The sequence below is a fragment of the Erinaceus europaeus genome, chromosome 7 (genome assembly GCF_950295315.1).
Source record: "Erinaceus europaeus chromosome 7, mEriEur2.1, whole genome shotgun sequence".
In the NCBI taxonomy this organism is placed as follows: Eukaryota; Metazoa; Chordata; class Mammalia; order Eulipotyphla; family Erinaceidae; genus Erinaceus; species Erinaceus europaeus.
This window is the reverse complement of record NC_080168.1, coordinates 61,803,614-61,825,509: the sequence shown is the minus strand read 5'-3', so window position 1 is coordinate 61,825,509 and position 21,896 is coordinate 61,803,614. Positions and strand designations below refer to the sequence as shown.

General features: G+C 40.9%; 1 protein-coding gene across 5 annotated transcripts in view; it reads left to right on the top strand.

Annotated features, from left to right (window-relative positions):
- Nucleotides 1–21,896, top strand: part of SOX5 (SRY-box transcription factor 5) — a 1,357,610-nt gene that overhangs the window by 30,533 nt on the left and 1,305,181 nt on the right. For 2 of the 5 annotated variants that reach the window (XM_060194517.1, XM_060194516.1), the window contains exon 1: nt 13,675–15,789. The exons of the other annotated variants lie outside the window; for them this stretch is intronic. The gene's annotated coding sequence lies outside the window, so the exon portion shown is untranslated. Of the gene's footprint in view, nt 1–13,674; nt 15,790–21,896 lie in introns of those variants that run through there. 5 annotated transcript variants of the gene reach the window in all.

Here is a 21,896-nt window from a genome sequence, read left to right as displayed (position 1 = left end):
ATGAAGGAGTGTGAACTCCAAGTCTAAAAAAAAATAATGATAATAAAATATAGGAAAAATAAAGCTTTAGAAAATACTTGTTCTGCTTTAAAAATATTTTTCAAAATGTGAGATGTGTTTGTGTGTGTGGGTGTGTGTGCTTATGCTCAGGCTGCCAGGGTCATAATGACAACTCTCCTTCCTGTTTTACAGTTTCTCATAATCCACAGAGAGTTCAGGGCAGACTGGCATCATCTTGCCTTCTCTGTAGATCCCTTCATTTATAAGGCAGGAGATGTCTTCTACTTTAGAATGCTTTTTGAGGGTTCTTTGATTGCTTTTTTTTTCTTTCTTTCTGTCTCTGATTCATAAACTTGTAACTCAGTTCAATGCAACAATGAAACAGATTTCCTTACTTGTGTTGTCTTTGCAGTGGAGAACCTGAAAAGACACAACCTTCCATAAATGCAGTATGTTCTTTCATGTCCTTTTGGAATTTGAAATTTTTATAAGCATTTTTCTGGTTAAAAAACAAACAAGCAAACAAACGGAACCCCTCAGCCTTGGTTTAAAAGGGCCATCCTAGATTTACCTTGTGCCTGAACTTGGGGTAGCTTTGCTTCCCTAGTTCCCTAGTCCTGGTTGTGTTCTTTTTTTTTTTTTTTTTTAATTGAACTGTGTGGGCTCACAGATGTTAATTGCTTTAAATTTCTTGGAAGGAAGAGTATACATGCATTATTACTGTGCTTCATTACAGACAGAATTAAAAGGTAGCTGGGCTTGGAGCCAGTATATAGAACTTTTAATGAAATAAGGTAATCATGGGGTGGGGCAGGGCATCTGATAAGAGTACACACATCACTATGTGCAAGGACTGTGGTTCAAGCCCCCAGCCCCCACCTGCAGGGACCAAGTTTCATGAGCAGTGAACCAGTGCTGCAAGTGTTTTTTCTCTGTCTCCCCCATCTCTCAATTCTCTCTCTCTTCTCTTGGTCTCACTCTCTCTCCTTACCTACCCCTTCTCTCTCAATCTCTCTCTCCCTTTTCTCCCCCCTCTCATTTTCTATCTCCTCCTTCCCTTTCGTTTCCCTATCTATCATCTAGCTGTCTATCTATCATCTATCTATCTCAATTTCTCTTTCTCTCTCTCTCTCTCTTTCTCTTTCCCTATCCAGTCTCAATATCATCTATTTTATCTATCTATCATCTATCTATCTATCTATCTATCTATCTATCTATCTATCATCTATCTCCTTCTTGCCTCTCAATCTCTCTCTCCCTACCTCCCCCTTCTCAGTTTTTCTATCTCCCCCTTCCCTCTCATTTCCCTATCTCCTTCTTGCCTGTCAATTTCTTTCCTTTTCTCTCCCTTTCTATCCCCTCCTTCCCTCTCAATTTCTCTCTGTCTCTATCCAAAATAAACTAACTAACTCACTAGCTAAAAGTATGGTAATCAGGTTAGGGTTCCTAAGAAACTCTAATCACACAATCCTATATGTAGTTCATAAGTTATAAGGACAAAATGTCATATGTGGAGCTATATCATTATTTATGCATTTTTAATTTTTTGCTACACTGGGGTCTCACAAACAGGTGATTTGGTCATGCCTAGGCTGATATTTTTATAATTTTATTTTCCAGTAGAGGGGGGTCATAAAGGCAGATAGACAATGGAGGTGGGCAGTAGACATCATAGCTTCCCCAAGTCCTGTGCACATTCATATGGTGTTGGAGTTTGAAGCTGGACCACAGGCACAGTGAGATGCTTGCTAAACCAAGTGTGCTCTCTTCCATGCACCACTCCATAGCAATAAAAAAAAATAACAAAAATTTTAATTTGTTTTTAAATTTTTGTTTATTTTTTTTCACCACTCCCATCACCAAAAGTCTGTGTCCCCATTCTTGAGTACTTAACCAGATGCGCCATTGCCTGGCCTCATGCTTATCTTTCTCCATCTGACTTATTTTACTCAACATAATGTCCTCTCATTTCACTCTTGTTAAAACAAATGTCAGAATTCATCCATTTTATAATTGAATTTCCATGGTACATGCAATGTATATATACACACAAACACACAGCGTTTTTATTCAGCCATCTGACAATAGGCACTTAATTTAGTTGGTTTCTAGCTCTTGCTAATTATTTTCTTATATTTTATTTTAATAGTCATTCAGTAAACTGTTGTCTATGACTGATTTGGTTTTTTGCTAATGCTGGGACTTTTGGCTGATTTTTTTTTTCAGATAGAAAAAAAGGGAGGATGAAATTGGAAGGAAGGACCAAGAGCTCATGATCTCACTTATAAGTAGGGCCTAATAGTTAGGGACAAGGAGGGAGAAAACAGAGTGAAACATGAACTGGGCGTGGTGTACTGCATCAAAGCAAGGAACCCTGGGGAAAAGGGGAGGTAGGAAGGGTAGAATAGAACTGTGGGAGTCAGGTGCATAATGAAATTATACCCATGTGACAATGACTGTAAAGCATTAATCCCCCTCAATAAAAAATTAAAATTTAAAAGTTAAGTTAAAATAATTTAAAGAAAGAGGGAGAGACAGATACCACTGCACCAAAAGCTTTACCCTGTGCTATGAGGTTGGGACCTTGAACCTGGATCTCATGCATGGCAAATCAAGCACCTCCTCAGGTAAATTATTCCCAGACCCTATGACTATTTTTTTATTGTTACTGAAAGTAATTTAATAGTGATTTATAAAATTAAGATTCCAGGGTGATAATGTTACACCTACATGAATTCTCATAGTCTTTTTTTAAAAATTATTTATAAAAAGGAAACATTGACAAAACCATAGGATAAGAGGGGTACAACTCCACACAGTTCCCACCACCAGAACTCTATATCCCATCCCCTCCCATGATAGCTTTCCTATTCTTTAACCCTCTGGGAGTATGGAACCAAGGTCATTGTGAGATGCATAAGGTGGAAGGTCTGGCTTCTGCAATTACTTCCTTGTTGAACATGGGCATTAACAGGTCAATCCATACTCCCAGCCTGTCTCTCTCTTTCCCTAGTAGGGTGAGGCTCTGAGGAATTGAAGATCCAGGACACATTGGTGGGGTTGTCTGTCCAGGGAAGTCTGGTCGGTATCATGCTAGCATCTGGAACCTGGTGGCTGAAAAGAGAGTTAACATATAAAGCCAAACAAATTGTTGAACAATCATGGACCTAAAGGCTGGAATAGTGCAGATAAAGAGTTGGAGGGAGGGTACTCCATTTTATTGGTAGATAGCTAGTAGGCATATTTTGGTTATATTCCAAAGGGCCTGTGGCTATACTAGTTATTTATTTATTTTTTTGCCTGAGCCTGAAATCTGATATGCAGGTGGATCCAAGTTATTGACTGGGGAGAGGATGTCATGGTTGGAAAAGGAACAGAAAGCTGGATCAGGGAAGAGAGTAGCTCCCAAATATGGGAAAGGGGTATAAATATTGTTCATTATAATCCCCATCGATTTGATATGATCTGGGACCCATATTCAGCTTAGGAGCCTGTGTGACCTCTATATCCCTGTAGATCTGAGCTCACATTCTGTGGTCATGAGTAGGAACATTCCAAGCTGCCCCAATATCAGGACCCATCTTTCTCAGGTGTAGCATAAAGTATGTTGTCCATCTTGCCTTCAGAGGATGGAACATTCTCTGCTGTTGTCAATCCAAGTTGAGGGCAAGGTCCTATGGGGGGGCCTACAAAGGGGTCTATTTTGTTGTTCCGGATAGACATGACCAGTAACAATAGAGAGAGATTTATTTGAGGTCTAGGCCTATCATGTCTGTTTGGGAATCTCAGGACTCCCTGAGAAGACTAAAGAGTCATCATTAAAGTATGCCAGTTTCTTACCCTTATTCAGCTTTTGCAGTCCTTGCTTTGCTAAGGTTAGCTTTGGAGTGAGTGAGAGAACTGTAATAAGAAGTAGGTGAGGAGGGTATCTAAGTCTAATTAGATACTATTTCATTAGGAACTTTATACTGACTCATTGCAGACTATTGTGTACTTTTACTTTCAGGTATATATTTTGCCCTAATTTATGGATACATGTGAACATATGCTTTATCTCAAGGGACCTGGTCTATATCTAGGTTTGGGAACTTTGTTAGGAAGTGAACCTCCTGGAATGGAATTAGAGAATACTATGAAAAGAAAGGTCTCACCTGAGCAGGAATTGTTCCATTTCGTCCAGATTCTCTAGCTTGGTGGTGGTGTATAGTTCTTTATAAAAGTTTCGCAGGATTCTCTGGATTTCTGTGGTGTCAGTTGTGATATCTCCTGCATCGTTTACAATTCTATTAATTTGAGTCTTCTCTCTTTTTTGTTTGGTGAGTCTGGTTGGGGGTTTGTCAATTTTGTTTAATCTTTCAAAGAACCAACATTTGGCTTCATTGATCTTTTGTATGGTTCTTTTATTTTCGATGTTGTTTATTTCTGCTCTAACTTTAGTGATTTCTGTCCTTCTGGTTGCTTTAGGGTTCCTTTGTTCCTCTTCCTCTAAGTCCTTGAGGTGTGCAGTAAGGTCGTTCATTTGAGCTTCTTCTTGGTGTTTAATATGTGATTGTATGGCTATAAGTTTCCCTCTCAGTACTGCTTTCACTGTGTCCCAAATATTTTGATAGGTTGTGTCTTCATTTTCATTAGTTTCCAGGAACATTTGAATTTCCTGCTTGAGTGAGTCTCTGACCCAGTGGTTCTTAAGGAGCATGTTGTTTAGTTTCCAAATTCTGTGTCTTTTAATAATTTTCTGTTTATTGTTAAATGTTAGTTTTATTCCACTGTGGTCTGAGAAGATACTTGGGATGATTTCAATGCTCTTGAATTTATTGATGCTGTCTTTGTGGCCTAACATGTGGTCTATCCTTGAGTATGTGTTATGTGGATTTGAAAAGAAGGTGTATTCCAGTTTTTTGGGGTGGAGGAGTCTGAAAATGTCCAAGAGGTCTAGTTTGTTGATCTCTTCATTTAATTCTCTTGTATCTTTATTGGTTCTCTGCTTTGTTGATCTGTCTAAGTGTGAGAGTGGGGTATTGAAGTCTCCCACTATTATTGTATTACTATTGATGTGTTTTTGAAATTCTTTCAGTAGGTGCTTAATGTATTTAGATGGTCCCTCATTGGGTGCATAGATGTTAATAATTGTTAAGTCTTCTTGGCTGATTGATCCTCTATTCATTATGTAATGTCCTTGCCTATCTTTTATGACTTTATTTAATTTAAAATCTATCGTGTCTGAGATGAGAATGGCTGTTCCTGAGTTATGCAACTTTTAATGAATTAAAGTAACAAAAGAAATTACACAAGCAAACTTAAATCAAGCAGATAGAATATTTAGAGGAGGGGGTCGGGTAGTAGCGCAGGGAGTTAAGCAGAAGGATCCCGGTTCGAGCCCCCAGCTACCCATCTGCAGAGGGGTTGCTTCACAAACAGTGAAGCAGGTCTTCAGGTGTCTATCTTTCCCCTTCTGTCTTCCCGTCCTTTCTCCATTTCTCTCTGTCTTATCCAATAACAATGACATTGATGACAGCAATAATAATAACCACAACAACAATAAAACAACAAGGGTTACAAAAAGTTAAAAAATTGGCCTCCAGGAACAGTGAATTTGTGGTACAGGTGCCAAGCCCCAGCAATAACCCTGAAGGCAAAAAAAATATTTAGAATAGAGAATATGGGTATTTAGGGTGGTCTTTTGCAGGGACCAAGAGCGGAGGTTCACCCAGTTGAGCACACCTTACCATGCACAACAGCCCAGGTTCGAGCCTTGCCCCCTACCTACGGAAGGGAAGCTTTACGAGCAGTGAAGCTGTGCTGCAGGTGTCTCTCTTTATCTCCCTCTCTAACTCCCCTTCTATCTCAGTTTTTTTCTATCCTATCTAATAAAAATAATTTTAAAGAAGGGAAAAAATGACTGCTGGGAACCCTAGATTTGTCATGCAGTCATCAAGTCCTAGCAATAACCCTGGTGGGAAAAAAAAAAAGGTAGAGTGGCCTTTTACCATTAAGATGCCATGATTTTTGCAGAGGGAATAAACCATTGGTGCTTCACCATTTGGTATGATGGCTAAGAAAGGGAAGCTTGAGTGTGACTAGTAAGAAAGTATGTGTGGAAAAAAATAAAATAAAAAGGAAGTAAGGTGGGAGGGGGCAGGGAGGATGGGTGCTACGAACAAAAGCAAGAGGACATCTGGATTTGTTTTGGAAGGCACAGGGGGAAAGACATGTGGTGTGGCCAAGGCTAAGTGGTGAAGAAGGAGGGACAAGGAGGGAGAAGAGAGCAGTATGTGATGCTATGAAGGGGGTGAAAGCTGGTTATCCAAGGATGAGCTGGAAGGAAGAGGTAGGAGTTGCCTCCCAAAAGGTCTTGTAGTTGGGGCTAAGTTTTTCTTTTCTTTTTATTTATTTTTTTAATTTAATAAGGTGCCAGTGGTTGAGCCCAAAATTTCCTTCATTTGCATCACTGCTGAGTCACATTCTGCAGCCCAGTTATTTTTGGAATGAGAAAGATAGAGACAGAGGGTTGGGGGAATCTTTGCTGTTCTCATGTGGTGCCAGGGATTGAGAGAAGAGGGAGATAGAGTCGGGGAGAGAAAGACTGACACCTGCGGACCTGTTTCACTGCTTGTGAAGTGTCCCCACTGCATGTGAGGAGCTGGTGCTCAAACCCAGGTCTTTGTGCATAGTGATATGTTCACTTAACTGGGTATGCCACTGACCGGCCCCCTGAAATAGTATTTTCCTTTTTTTTTCTTTTTCTTTTAAGGACTTTTAAAAATATTTATTTATTTATTGGATAGAGACAGCCAGAAATTGAGAAAGAAGGGGGTGATAAGAAGGGAGAGAGACAGAGAGACACCTGCAGCCCTGCTTCACTACTCGCAAAGCTTTTCCTTAGCAGGTGGGGACCAGGGTCTCGAACCAGGGTCTTTGCGCACTGTAACATGTGCACTCAACCAGGTGTGCCACCACTCGGCCCCAAGTAGTATTTTTCTATACTGCATTTTACCATCTTTCTTTGTTATATTTGTATTTATATTCATTTTTTTTTGCCTCTGGGGTTATTGCTGGGGCTCGGTGCCTGCACCATGAATCCACTGCTCCTGGAGACCACCTTTTTCCCCTTTTGTTGCCCTTGTTGTCTATTGTTGTTGTTAATATTATTGTTGTTGTTGTTGGATAGGACAGAGAGAAATTGAGAGAGGAGGGGAAGACAGAGAGGGGGAGAGAAAGATAGACACCTGCAGACCTGCCTCACTGCCTGTGAAGTGACTTTTCTGCAGGTGGGTAGCCGGGAGCTCGAACCCAGGTCCTTACAGTGGTCTGCATTTTGCGCCACGTACACTTAACCTGCTGCGCTACTGCCCGGCCCCCATATTCACTATTTTATCACATTTTGTTTTGAAGACAATAAAGAAATAAAGGGAGTCAGTCTTTAAAGTGTGTGTCATGCTTTTGACTTTTTTTTTAAAGGACAAGAAATGTGTTTATTTCATCACAATAGGTCTAAAAAATTAACCATGAAACATCATTCTTTCTTTACTTTTAAACTAACTGTAACAAAACATGCCATATTGCAACTTCATTAATAATTCAAATGCAACTTAAAGGAAAGTAGGACAGCACACACACACACACACACACACACACACACACACACACACACACACAGCACTCTTGTTCCATAATTGAGTCAATTCGAGTATTGAGCACCATTGTCATATTACATTGATGAAACAACTTCCATAACTACAGAGAGTCTAATAAGAAATGAGCTCTCAGAATTTTGAAGCAATGCGCTAGGTGTTTGGGTTATTTATTAGAACCCAGGTAGACAGTGAAAGCAGCCTTTCTTACTTATGTGCAGGATGAAGAAACAGCTTTTTTAAAAAAAATGCAAGTGCTCTTGTTGGGGGTTTAGTAGTTTTCAAGGCTGTGCAGTCATAGCCCAGGCTATTTTGGAAGCGTGCATACATTACTGTTCTAGTGCAGTGTGATCCAATAACGTGTGAAGAAGAATACGGTCACACCTTGTTTAATTTTGCAGTGTTCCTGCATAATCCCACAGTAAGCTCTCGTCAGGTTTTGACTGCATATTGGAGAAAAATTTACAGTAGCCTAGAGATCGAAGTTGGATGCAAATATCTCACCGTTAAAATAAGGAGCTCCTAAGGGGTCGGGCGGTAGCAAAGCAGGTTAAGCACACATGGCCAAAGTGCAGGGACACGCAGAAGGATCCCAGTTCGAGCCCCCAGCTCTCCACCTGCAGGGGAGTCGCTTCACAGGCAGTGAGGCAGGTCTGCAGGTGTCTTTTTCTCCCCCTCTCTTTCTTCCCCTCCTCTCTCCATTTCTCTCTGTCTTTTTTTTTTTTTATTTAAGAAAGGAGACATTAACAAAACCATAGGATAGGAGAGGTACAACTCCACACAGTTTCTCTCCACACATTTCTCTCTGTCTTATCCAATGATGACAACATCAATAACAATGATAATAATGACCACAACAATGATAAAACAACCTGGGTAACAAAAAAGGGGGAAATGGCCTCTAGGAGCAGTGGATTCATGGTGCAGGTACCGAGCCCCTACTATAACCCTGGAGGCAAAAATAAATAAAATTAAAAAATAAGGAGCTCCTTAATGTATGTCTTTGCAAGGAGTAAAGAATTTCAGCTCATATTGAATAGAATATATTGCAAATTAATCTTTGAAGTTTCAGGATATCTATCTATCTATATATATCTGCTTTTTCTCTATATGTGAATTGTGTATCTGCTATCTATATATTATGTGAATTGTGTATATATATACATATATATGAATTGTGTTATCTGCTCTATGTTAAAACAATGATTTCACTATCATTTTTTTAAAAATATATTTATTATTTAGTAGATAGAGACAGAAATTGAGAAAGGAGGGGAAGATAGAGAGGAAGAGAAACTGAGACACCTGCGGACCTGCTTTACCACTCATGTTTTCCCCCTGCAGGTGGGGACCTGGGCTTGAACCCAGGTCCTTACACACTGTAATGTGCTCATTTAACCAGGTGTGCCACCAAGTGGCCCCCAGATTCACTATCATTTATGCTTTGTATTAGTGCTGTTTTTCAAAGTTGTCACCCAATGAATCAACATCTTGATTTCAATGATGCCCTTGTTCAAACCATTTTTGGAAGGGCTTATTCTTCCAGAACTTTTTCTGAATAATTTGTGAGCCTGAGCAGAACATCTATCTCATTGTTTTCTATTCCTGTTTTATACTGAGACTCATTATCCTTTTCTTCTTCTTCTTCTTCTTCTTCTTCTTCTTCTTCTTCTTCTTCTTCTTCTTCTTCTTCTTCTTCTTCTTCTTCTTCTCCTCCTCCTCCTCCTTCTTCTCCTCCTCCTTCTCTTCCTCCTCCTCCTCTTCCTCCTCCTCCTCCTCCTCCTCCTCTTCCTCCTCCTCCTCCTCTTCCTCCTCCTCCTCCTCCTCCTCTTCCTCCTCCTCCTCCTCTTCCTCCTCCTCCTCCTCTTCCTCCTCCTCCTCCTTCTCCTCCTCCTCCTCCTTCTTCTTCTTCTTTCTTTTTTTCCCCTTTTGCTCACCAGAGTTGACTATAAATGTCTCTCTGAAATGATGAACAGGGCTGAAATTGACTTTCAAATTATGGAATTTGTCACCATTGAGGATATTTAGAAATGTGTGTGTGTGTGTGTGTGTGTGTGTGTGTGTGTATGTGTGTGTGACAGACTGAGAAAGTGGTTTCAAAGAGGGGTAAAAACACCATGAGTGATGGCTCACTGACTCTGGGGAAGCAGCAAAGATGCCTTAACAGATGAGCCCTTGGCAGGGAAAGCAGATCTGAATGACACGCTATGTTTGTTTAAAAACTACTCACCTTGCTTATTTTAATGACACAGTGTATTATGATATATTACTTTTTTTTACAACGTATACAAGAAAAATGCAAATATGTCTTTTGGAATGTAAGGCCAAAATACCTTACACAACTAGTAGCATAGTTTCTTATTAAGATAATTAAAAGATTAAGCAACTACAGTACTAAATCCTATGCTAGCAGATTCTCCAGATAATGGTCCTTGCACAGGAACGTATTTGTATAATTTTATTTAAGTGCTGCTCTTTATTGCTTGAGTCACGTGTCCACACTTTCCTGTCAGCATTTTACACAATTCACTTTTATTTTCCTCACTTGCAGTTACTTTTTAGTGGGTTTAGAAGTTTCATCTCACAGATCTTTATATACAAGTAATTGATTCAGTTTTCAAAATATTTGGTAATGTTTTATTTATTTTTCTTTTTTTAATTATTTTTTTTCCCTCCAGGGTTATTGCAGGGATTCGGTGCCTGCACTACAAATCCACTGTTCCTGGAGGCCATTTTCACCATTTTGTTGCCCTTGTTGTTACCCTTGTTGTTGTCATTATTATTATTGTTGTCATTACTGTTGTTATTGCTGGATAGGACAGAGAGAAATCAAGAGAGGAGGGAAGACAGAGAGGGGAGAGAAAGATAGACACCTGAAGACCTGCTTCACCACCTATGAAGAGAACCCCCTGCAGGTGGAGAGCCAGGGGCTCGAACTGGGATCCTTATGCCTGTCCTGCGCTTTGCACTATGTGCGCTTAACCTGCTGTGCTACCACCCAAGCCCCAGTAATATTTTCTCAACCATCAGTAGTTACCTGTGATTGACATGGAAAAATAATTTTGTTTTAATGAAAGAGATCAGAGCACTACTCAGCTCTGCCTTCTGGCTATATCAGGAATAGAATATGGACTTCTGGGGCCTCAGGAATGAAAGTCTGTGCATAAGCCACAGTGTTATCTCCCGGTACCCCCAAGCATCTTTCTTTTTTCCTTCCTTCCTTCCTTCCTTCCTTCCTTCCTTTCTGCCACCAGTATTGTGAATCTACCACTTCCAGTGGTCTTTCCCCCCATGTTTTATTGGATAGAGACAGAGAAATTGAGAGGGAATGGGCAGAAAGAGAGAAAGAAAGAGAGACAAATGCAAATATGCTTCGCCACTTGCGAAGCATCCTCCCTGCAGGTGGGAAGTGGGAGATTCAAACTTAGGTACTTGCACATGTTAACATAGGCTATCAACATCACCAGACACCCCCAAATATATACAGTTGGATAGGGCAGAGAGAAATGGTGAGAAGAGGGGAAGACAAAGAGGGGGAGAGAAAGATAAGACACCTGCAGACCTGCTTCACCGCTTGTGAAGCGACTCCCCTGCAGGTGGGGAGCCAGGGGCTCGAACTGGGATCCTTTCGCTAGTCCTTTGCCTCACCTGAGCTACCGCCCGACTCCCTTGTTTTTTAAATTTATTATCTTTATTTATTTGTTGGCTGGAGACAGCAGGTCATTGAGAAGGAAGGGAAAGATAGAGAGGGAGACAGAGAGACTTGCAATACTGCTTGACCATTTGCAAAGCTTTTCCCCTGCGATTGGGGACAAGGGGCTTGAACGCAGGTCCTTGTGCACTGTAACATGTGTGCTCAACCATGTGCACCACCAACCGGTCCCTCCAAGTATATTCTTAAATATTATAAGAAATCCATTTTCACTTAGTACAATGCATACACTGCTTATTATATTGAATGGTACATGAATGAGATGACTATTAAGTAGTCAGATACATGACCAAGGTGTGTGTTTCTGTGTATAATTTATCATTTATTTTTATGAAAGAGAAAGCAGATCAATGTTCAGCTCTGGTTTATGGTGGTACCAAGGATTGAACCTGGAACCTCTTGGACCTCAGATATGTGAATTCTGTGTTCTAGTATACTGAATTATCTCTTCAGTCTTAAATATTTTTATTACTTTTCTTTTTATTTTTGCCTCCGGGATTATGGCCTGCGTTCGGTATCTTCACCACAAATCCACTGCTCCTGGAGGCTATTTTTTCCTTTTTGTTACACTGGTTGTTTTACCATTGTTGTGGTTATTATTATCGTTGACATTGATGTCATTGTTGGATAGGACAGAGAGAAATGGAGAGAGGAGGAGGAGACAGAGAGAGGGAGAGAAAGATAGACACCTGCAGACCTGCTTCACCGCCTGTGAAGCGATTCCCCTGCAGGTGGGGAGCCAGGGGTTCAAACCGGGATCCTTCCGCTGGTCCTTGCACTTTGCGCCACATGCGCTTAATCCACAGCGTTACCTCCTGACCCCCTGCTTTTCTATCTTAAGTGGGTAAGAAATGAAAGACATGATTTCTAGAGAGACTTAGTAAGTAATTAAAAAAAATTATTTATGAGGGCTGGGTGGTGGTGCACCTGGTTGAGGGCACACATTACGATGCGCAAGGACCCAAGTTCAAGTCCCCAACTCCACCGGCAGGGGGGAAAGCTTCACAAGTATTGAAGCTGTGCTGCAGGTCTCTCTCCTCCCACTCTCTCTATCTCCCACTTCCCTTTAGATTTCTGGCGGTCTCTATCCAATAAATAAAGATAATAAAATATTAAAATATATAAAATTTATTTATTATTGGAGAGAAAGAGTGAGAGAGATGGAGAGTGGAGGGAGAGATAGAAAGGGAAGCTTTCCCCCTGCAGGTGAGGACCAGGGTCTTGAACCCCGGTCCTTGCATACTATATAATATGTGTGCTTAACCAGATGCATCAATGCCTGGCTCCCAGTACTTCTTCTTTTCTTTTTTTTAAAAAAATTTTTTATTATATTTATTTATTTATTGGGTAGAAACAGCCAGAAATCGAGAGGGAAGGGTGGGATAGAGAGAAAGAGAGACAGAGAGACACCTGCAGGACTGCTTCACCACTTGTGAAGCTTTCCTCCTGCAGGTGGGGACCGGGGACTCGAACCTGGGTCCTTGCTCATGTGCGCTCAACCAGGTGTGCCACCACTCAGTCCCTACTTCTTATTTTCTAAGTGTTATGATTAAGGCAGTCTAAAAGGGAGAAAATAATTTACATATAATTTACCTGTGGCTACTTTTTGTGTTCTTATGCTATCCACGTAGTTTCTGACATTAAATCTGAACATAACAGAGGCTGAATAGGTATATTTGAAGAATGGAAAGTGATAGATTTAAATGCAAATTCGTGTTTTCAAAAGAGAGATATAGAATCTCTTTCAGTATAACTAACTCACCCTTTCTGGATAATAACAACTTGTTGTATGCGTATGTTAGTAGTGGATCCTATTTTGTGTCATATCACTACTTTTTAAACATCTGTATGAAGATTTCTTTTTTCTAGACTCATTGTGCCATATGGGTTTCATTGTCCTGAATGCCTTTATCTTTGGCTATTCTAAAATTTAAAGCTCGTGATTTATTAAAAATAAGAAATTAATCCCGGTTCGAGCTCCCAGCTCCCCACCTGCAGGGGAGTTGTTTCATAGGCAGTGAAGCAGGTCTGCAGGTGTCTGTCTTTCTCTCCTCCTGTCTTCCCCTCCTCTCTCCATTTCTCTCTGTCCTATCCAACAATGAACGACAACAATAATAACCACCACAAGGCTACAACAACAAGGGCAACAAAAGGGGGAAAAAAAAGGCCTCCAGGAGCAGTGGCTTCATGGTACAGGCACCAAGCCCCAGCAATAACCCTGGAGGCAAAAAAAAAAAAATCAGAAATTATTGCAGATAAATTGGTGGCTTCCTTTGTTTTAATGCTTCAGTTTATATTAATATTAATAAAACTGGCAATGGGTGGGGGGCTTTTCATTTTTGAAAAAAAGTTAATTTTCCTAAAAAGGGGGGTTATTTTGAGCAATCACATCAAACTAAACAGGTACTCTGCTTTTAGACTTTTGGTAACTTTCTTTTTTTATATAGTTTTTATTTTTTTATTATTTATTTTCCCTTTTGTTGCCCTTGTTTTATTGTTGTAGTAGTTGTTGTTGTTGATGATGTCTTCATTGTTGGATAGGACAGAGAGAAATGGAGAGAGGAGGGGAAGACAAAGGGGGAAGAGAAAGATAGACACCTGCAGACCTGCTTCACCACCTGCGAAGCGACTCGCCTGCAGGTGGGGAGCCGGGAGCTGGAACTGGGATCCTTAAGCCAGTCCTTGCTCTTTGAGTCATGTACACTTAACCTGCTGCACTACCACCGGACCCCTGACTTTTGGTAACTTTCTTTCATTTACTGTAGTGGATTTTTAGACAGGAAATGCTACATTGGATATACCATTGAAAGAAAGTGTAACGTTGTAATATTGTTTACTTGCAACTTGGTTTTCAAAGGATTCCTTGGCAATTTCCAAAGCTATCCTTGGATGATTTCTAAAGTGCATGATCAGAAATTTTCATCATCCTGGTAGATTTTGTTTTGTTTTGTTTTCTATTAAGTAGATTCAGGGTCTGCAAAACAGCTCGCTTGAATAGAGAGTATCGTCCAAGTTTGAGCCCAGCCTCACTGCACTGGAGGAAGCTTCAGTGTTATGGTATCTTTTTTCTTTCTCTTTCTGTCTCTGTATTTCTATTGTTATTATCATTATTATTGCTTTACCAGCAGGATTATTTATGGGACTTGGTGCCTGTAGGGTTTATCATTCCTGGTGGCTGTTTTTGTAGAGAGTGAGAGACAGAGAAACAGAAAACAAGAGGAGAGAGAAGGAGAAGGAGAGGGAGAGGGAGAGAGAGGAGGAAAGACATCCATAGCACTGTTCCACCATTTGTGAAGTTTCTTTTCTGTAGGAGGAAACCTGGGGCTTGAAGGAGGTCTTGGTACATTGTAACATGTGCACCACTTTCAGGTCCCAGTCTCCCTCTTTCTGTCTGAAAAAGTTGAAAAGTTGGCTGGGTGTAGTGAAACCCTGGAAATGACAAAAAAAAAAAAAAAAAAAAAAAAGATTTAGAAAAAAAAGCATTATAAATAGAGCCATACCAAAAGTTAATTTTATTCTTGTACAACTTAAGAGGGTAATGTTTATTTAATCCTGATAAACATTTCTTTGTCACTGACTTTCAAGTGGAAAATTTTGTTTCCTAAGAGATCCTATGTGAGAGAAAAAGAAAAAAATCAGTTTACCCTATGATAGTGTGTGTGTTTAGATATAGTTAATACCAACTAATGCCAACATCTGGCAAAGAGATGAAACCTGGGAATTTGTTTCTTGAAACCCAGGGACAAAGTGTTCTGATCTGACCAGCAAACATAACTGTGGACTTGAACTGGAATATTCAGGGGCCAAAATATCTTTAAGTGTCTGGAAAATTGGCCTGTTGAGTCACCATGAAGAGACTAAAACAAAACTAATTTTAAGCAGGTCAAAGTTCAGTGATTCCCTCTGGAATTCATTTTTTTAAGAGTTTTATATTGAAATGAAAAGGGTCAAAGTTGATGCACTGTTCCAATGTTTTGAATGCTTTCCCTGAAGAACAGCCACCAAAGCTGGGATTCTCTTGAACTGCAAGGCTGGTACTTGGTAGTCTGGGTTAAAACTATTTTAAAGCAGTCCAGGCAGGATAGAGCAATTCCTGGGAACCTTCCTATTTAAAAAAAAAAAAATGTGTGAGCTCAGAGCAGTGGCTGCAGTGTAATTTAGGGCAGCGTATATGCTTTATACCATCGGAGAATATTGCTTCCCACTAATGTTCCATCAGAGGGTGGTAGGAGAGTAGTCATTTTAGAGGGTGGCATTCTTGTTTGTCTTACACTGAAAAACTTCAGCATACATAAAGGGACCTATTCACCGAACAAGAAAAGTAGCTGTGGGAAAGTGCCGGACGAATCTCTATGTGAACTGAACAGACATAAAATCAGCATGGGTGTAGGAATCTCTTTAAGAAGACCAAGGAGTAAACAGCTTCTGGGGGATTGGACTCTTCAGGTAAGAAATCCTTTGCAGAAAAACTTGCAAAATAAATAAATAAATAAAAGCCTTCTTAGTGAGGAGGAACTTTACTAGTGACCGGATGTGTGGTGTTTGTGTAGTGTTGCTTGCTGACTATTTGGACTAAAGAATTCTGTTAAGAGTGGAAGTAACAGGAATCTCTTGTCAGTAAATGTCAGGAGCTGGTGTTTGGAGGATACCTAGAGATACCTGGCGTGCCAAGTAATTAACAATTTAGAATGCCCTTAGGGAGACCCAGGTGGGACAGGAAGGTGGCCCCATACACAGAGAAGTGTGTGGTTGCGGGACTTTTGATGTGAAGATGGTGTCTACAGCTGCTTCATGGATTGGAGAGGAATTGTTTCAGCCTGAAGATCTTGTGATGGCCTAGAATGAGATCTAAACAACATTCTCAGACATTAAAAAAAGAGCCCATCATTTTATGGGTTGTGTCTAGGCAAGGAGAAAAAAGGAACAGTTACTCTGCCTTCAAATTTAGACACTCAGCTAAATACTTCTGGGAGGCTAAGAAGTCTGGCTGGTAGCCACCCTCTGCTAAATCCCCTATAAAACAATGTCGGTTCTTATTTGTTGTTTTCTTTTCTTTTCTCCCCCCCCCCCACTTCCTGCCACCCAGAATACCCATTGCAGAATGCATGTGTTCCTCTTTACACTAAATAAACCTGGGCTACTCACTTTGAAGAAGCTTCAACCTTTTAGCTCTTTCTTTAGTAGATGTGAGTTCATTCCAGTTAGAGGAATTGCATTTTGCATTGTGTTTACTGGGTCTCAAGAGAGATGAACTCAGTCCTGTCTGTTTATTTTACTGAGATAAGCCAGGGACATGTGATGATTTTTTTTTTTTAACCAAAAGGCAGAATACAAATGTGCAAAGAAGAAAAGAAAAGCCCAGCCAGTGTCTGGCATGATCTTGTGCCATTGTTTCCATGTAGCCTGAGTTGGACTGACCTATGAGGAGGTCCCATGCCCCTTCTCTGTTCCCATCATTCATACAGGTTTGTAGGAAGTGGGCTTTGGCTGTTATTCTTTAATTCAGTTGTGTTGATAACTATGACATTGGTTTGTTTTATTTTTGGCACTAGAACCTTCTACTGCTCCAGACCACTTTTTTTTTTTAAATTAGGAAGTAATTTTTTTTCACATTTTTAAATTTTTTATTAATAGTAGGTTACAAAATTGTAAGATTACAATGTAGAGTCCCACACCACACCTACCACCAAAGTTCTTTATCCCCACCCTCCAGTCTCCCAAAGATCACCACTATTGTTCCCATATGTCTTGTAAACAGTTTGCTTGCTTCTATTTTGTTTGGATTTTTTGGGGGGAGGGCAATTTTAGTCAAATAGAAAGGCAGAGAGGGGCAGGGGTTATGCAAGATAGAGGAAAAGATAACATAACACCAGAATTTCCCCTTAGTCCCTTAGTATCTTCCACATGGTATCAGGGTCTTCACCTGGAATGCATACAAAGCAAGGCATGTGCCCTACCTAGTGACCTGTTTGCCTAACAATTCCAAACTTCAGGAGGAACAGTTCAGAAGTCAGGGGGAGAGAGATCTCTCTATTGAGAGACAGAGACAGGCTTAGCTCCATCATCCATAGAATTTCTCCCAGTAAGGGCAGGGGTAGATAGCATAACGGTTATGCAAAGAGACTCTCATGCCTGAGGCATCAAATAGACTGTCATGCCTGAGGCTCCAAAGTCCTAGGTTCAATCCCCTGCACCACCATAAGCCAGAGCTGAACAGTGCTCTGGTAAAAAAGCAAAAACAAACAAAGAACTTCCCCCAGTATTGGTGTCCTGTTGTTCTCATGTAGTGCCAGGATTCTCAATCTCAGGGCTTGAAGCTCTGTCAGTGGGATACACAGGGTGTGCCATCTCCCTGCCCCAAAGCTGGCTATTTTAATACAGTGATACAGAAAAAAAAAGTCTAGGAAAATCAAATAATATAATGGTTAGGTTAGAACTGATAAGATGATAATGTGTTTGCTAGAAGTGGTGGTAGAATTAGAATGCAGTGGTGGTTTTGAGGGGTAAGTGCTTAGATTCTTTTGGATGTCAATAATGGACCAGGTGTTTCAGCTCTTGAGAAGGATTTTTAAAAGTGGCATGCTTACAATTTGAACAATACAGAAGAATCTATTAGAAACATGTTTGGTACCCTTTTTTCCCCCTCATCTTTTCCCTCCAGGATTATCACTGGGGTTTAGTGCAAGCACCAAGTGTCCACTGCTTCCAGTGGCCATGTTTTCCATTTTATTGGGTAGGACAGAGAACTTGAGAGAGGAGTGGGCAATAGAGAGGGAGAGAGAAAGAAAGAGACCTGTGGACTTGCTTCAACACTTGACGAATCGACCTCTCTGAAGGTGGAGAGCCAGGGGCTCGAACCAGGATCCTTGTGCTTTGTAATAGGTGTGTTTAACCTGGTGTGCCACCACCTGACCCCCTGGTATTCCTTTTTAAATATTTAGTTATTTGATAGAATCAGAGAGACATTGGTAAAGAAGGGGGAGGTAGAGATGGGAGAGAAAAAGAGACACCTGCAATACTGCTACATAGCTTGTGAGGCTTCCTCTGAGCAGGTGGGATGCTTGAACCCCATTCCTTGTGCCTTGTGATCCATTTGCCCAATCCAGTGTGCCACTGTTTAGCCTTGTTTCAACTTTCAACAGAGTGTGTTCATAGTATTGTCACAAGGGACCTTTCAGAAAAAACAAACAAACAAACAAAAAGCAGTTCTTGCCTTGGTCCCTCTGCATATCTTTGCAAAAGGCCTTTGGGAGAAGAGAGTCTTGAATCTGCCTGCTAGTACATTACCATGATGATCTCTTTTCCTTTTTCTCTATCTCAGGCAGCTGTTAAGCTTGTGCCAGCAGACTGCTGGCTTCCCATGCTGTGCTGTGCCTTTTGTTTAACTGGCTTTCTCTTCACTTCCCCACTTAAACTGGCTATCAGAACCCTCTAGGTCAAGCAGACAGTTTGCCTTCTCACAGACTCAACCTGCAACATCTTGTGGGATAGGGCCTATGATTTCCTCCCCCAGTAGGGGAGCTTCAGAGTTCACCTCTGTCTTCCAATGGTTAACGGTAACCTATAATAATAATTTGGTGACACAAAATGCTTCTTTTTTATGCATTACCTATTTCTAGAGGCCTAATTTAGGTCTGTATCAAAATATATATCACAAACAGTACAGCTTCCCGCTGAGAAGCAAAATGCAGCTTGGAGACTTTCTGTGATTCTTCTGATAGTGTCTGGGAGGGATGGGGAGGGAGGCCTGGGGAGGGCACACTCAATTGCTAGTCCCTTGTAATGTCTCTGGTACGGCAAGGTGGGGGATAGATTTCCAAGACAGAAGAACTTTATGGGATTGTCACCTCAGGTGCTGAACATTGTTCTATTGTACTTGCTAGGAGGCAAATTTAAGGGTATTCCCCCCCCCCCCCCACAGATAACTTGCTTTTTCTCTGCCCGATTTTCATACTTTATGCTCTGGAAATGGTTGACATCTCATCCCCAGGTGTAAATACAAACATACTAAAAGAGTGCTGAGGGAGCTTTCAACTTTGAGAATCCTGATGCCTCATCCCATGTTCCCTGGTGATGGTAGAGTGGGCCAGTTGCAGCTCCCACTGAGTCAGCCAGAATGTCCCATCTTTCACCTCTGACCCTATTTATTTATTTAAAATGTATCTATTTTGTATTAGTGCATGAGTACTGATCTACATAATTATACAATAACAGCAGTATAATTCCACACCATTCCCACTACCAGAGTTCTGTGTCCTCAGTCCCTCCATTGGCAAACGCTAGAAGAAGAAGTCCCTCCATTGGAAACTGCAGTAGTTCTTCTAAGGTCACAGATATGGGTTGACTATTGGTCCTATAACTATCTGTGTATATTTAGATTTATTTGCCCATTTTTCTATGGTCCTGTCTTTCCTTCTTTTCTAAGTCACAGCTACACGTATTACTACTTCAGAATGCCTTTTTTTTTCTTCTCCATCTTCTCTTCTCTTCTCTTCTCTTCTCTTCTCTTCTCTTCTCTTCTCTTCTCTTCTCTTCCCTTCCCTTCCCTTCCCTTCCCTTCCCTTCCCTTCCCTTCCCTTATCTTATCTTCTCAGGGTCCTGATAAAATTGGGGTTCAGAGTCCCCTGTCATCTTCCCCTAACTTCTCCTCCTCTGAGAGTATGGGCCAACATTTCTGATGAGGTACAGAAGGTCAAAAACATAAAATAGAGGACAGGGGTAGATAGCATAATGGTTATTCAAGGAGACTCCCATGTCTTGACACTCCAAAGTCCCAGATTCAGTCACCTACACCACTATAAGCCAGACCTGAGCAGTGCTCTGGTAATAGTAATAGTAATAGTAATAGTAATAGTAATAGTAATAGTAATAGTAATAATAGAATGTGGAAGTTCTGGCTTCTGTAGTTGCTTCTCCGCTGGTCATGGGTGTTGGCTTTAAAACCTGCCTGTATCCACCTCACACACACAAGTCTCCTCCTCTGTTGTCCTGCCTTAGTTCTCTGCCCAAAGGAAAGCAAACACAAATTTGTCATGAATTTTTGTTACTTCACCAGACCCAGGAGAATTGGCACTTTAAAAAGAAACTTAGGAAGGACTGTTTATTTAATTGATGTTTAGAGTTAGAATTTCTGTCAAGGCTGGCAGGAAGAGGTGGGAAGACTCAGCAACATAGTTTCACAGCAGAGGGGTTGTCCAGGGAACCTTCAATTCACACCCTCCAGACCAACTTATCATTACAACTAGCCAGGAGCTGGTTATAGTTCCAATATGGGATGCTCAGTGACCTGCATTGTACAACTGAGAGATGGGGGCAGAGTTTGCATTTCCCTGCACTAGGTCCTATGACAGCTTCCCTGCTTAACTCTTTATTTTCACCATGCCTTGTTCTTATACTTGAAGAGTGATGGAAAAACTTCACGCAACTGAGTGTATTGTCAAGAACTCCCAGGTCTTCAACTTTAGCCCCCTCCCCCCTTCCCCATATCCTCTTCCACTTCAACATGTTGCATGCTTTCAGAGAAGACTGGTTTTTTCTTGGCCTGGTGCATTCTCCCTGTGGCTGGCCCTGCCTTTTCGCTGTACCCTGGGGATGTGTTCTCAGAATACCCAGCTGGTCTGACTTTCCCACTGCTGGGGGAGACTTGGGCATGGACACACACACACACACACACACACACACACACACACACACACACACACACCTCATGATGAAGTGCATCTCACACACAGCTTACTCTGCTATGTACTTGGACTCAAGGAACTCATTGGCCATCCCTGTCTAGATATTCCTCTCAGATGTTCCAACATAGAGATATGAGTTATTTTTTCAATGATTTTATTTCTTTCTATTTTACATTTACCATAGTGAACTTTTTAATTTTTTTATTTTAGCAGTGACTGAATATTAATTTACAGACTTATATAATAACATGGGTATAATTCCACACTTTTCCCACCACCAGAGTTCTGTGTCCCCATCCCCTTCACTAGAAACTGCAATAGTTCTCCCAAGGTCACAGATATGGGTTGACTATTATTTCTGTAACTTCCTATATTTATATATATATATATATTCACCCATTTTTACTGTGGTCCTGCTTTCTCTTTCTTTCTAAGTTACACATACTCCTATTACTACTCCAAAATGTCTTTCCTTTTCTCTCTCTGGGTCCTAATGGAATTGGGGCTCAGTGCCTCTCTAGTCATCTTCCCCTAACATTCCCCCCCCATGGGGGTATGGACCAAATTCTTTATGGAGTGCAGAAGGTGAGAGTTCTGGCTTCTGTGACTGCTCTCCACTGGACATGGGTGTTGGCAGGTAGATCCATACCCCAGCCTGTTTTTGTCTTTCCCTAGTGGGGTAGGATTCTGGGAAGGTAATCTGCTCTATTCCTACCTTTTTTTTTTATTTCTCTTTTCTACTTCTTTCTTTCTTTCTGTCCTTCTTTCTTTCTTTCCTTTTTTTTGCCTCCAGGGTTATTGCTGGGGCTCGGTGCCTGCACTATGAATCCACTGCTCCTGGAGGCTTTTTTTTTTCCCTTTTGCTCTCTT